Here is a 232-nt window from a genome sequence, read left to right as displayed (position 1 = left end):
ACAATCTTGGTGCACCCCTCTGTGGGCTTTGTGCACAGTCTTGTTGTAGTTATGTCTTGATTGTTGTAGGTATCACCGGGGGGAATTGACCTCCAGGGCAATTGGCTGTGAGAATTAGCTGTGTCTTCAGTGGGAGAACTTCTCTGCTGGAGACACCCTTCTGGGGTAAGACTTGCTTCAGTCCGTCTTTGGTGCTCACTAAGTCTGGCTCCTGAGTGTGTCTTTTATGGAC

This window comes from Myotis davidii, unplaced genomic scaffold, assembly GCF_000327345.1.
Source record: "Myotis davidii unplaced genomic scaffold, ASM32734v1 scaffold707, whole genome shotgun sequence".
NCBI classification, from domain to species: domain Eukaryota; kingdom Metazoa; phylum Chordata; class Mammalia; order Chiroptera; family Vespertilionidae; genus Myotis; species Myotis davidii.
Note: the sequence above shows the minus strand (reverse complement) of the source record.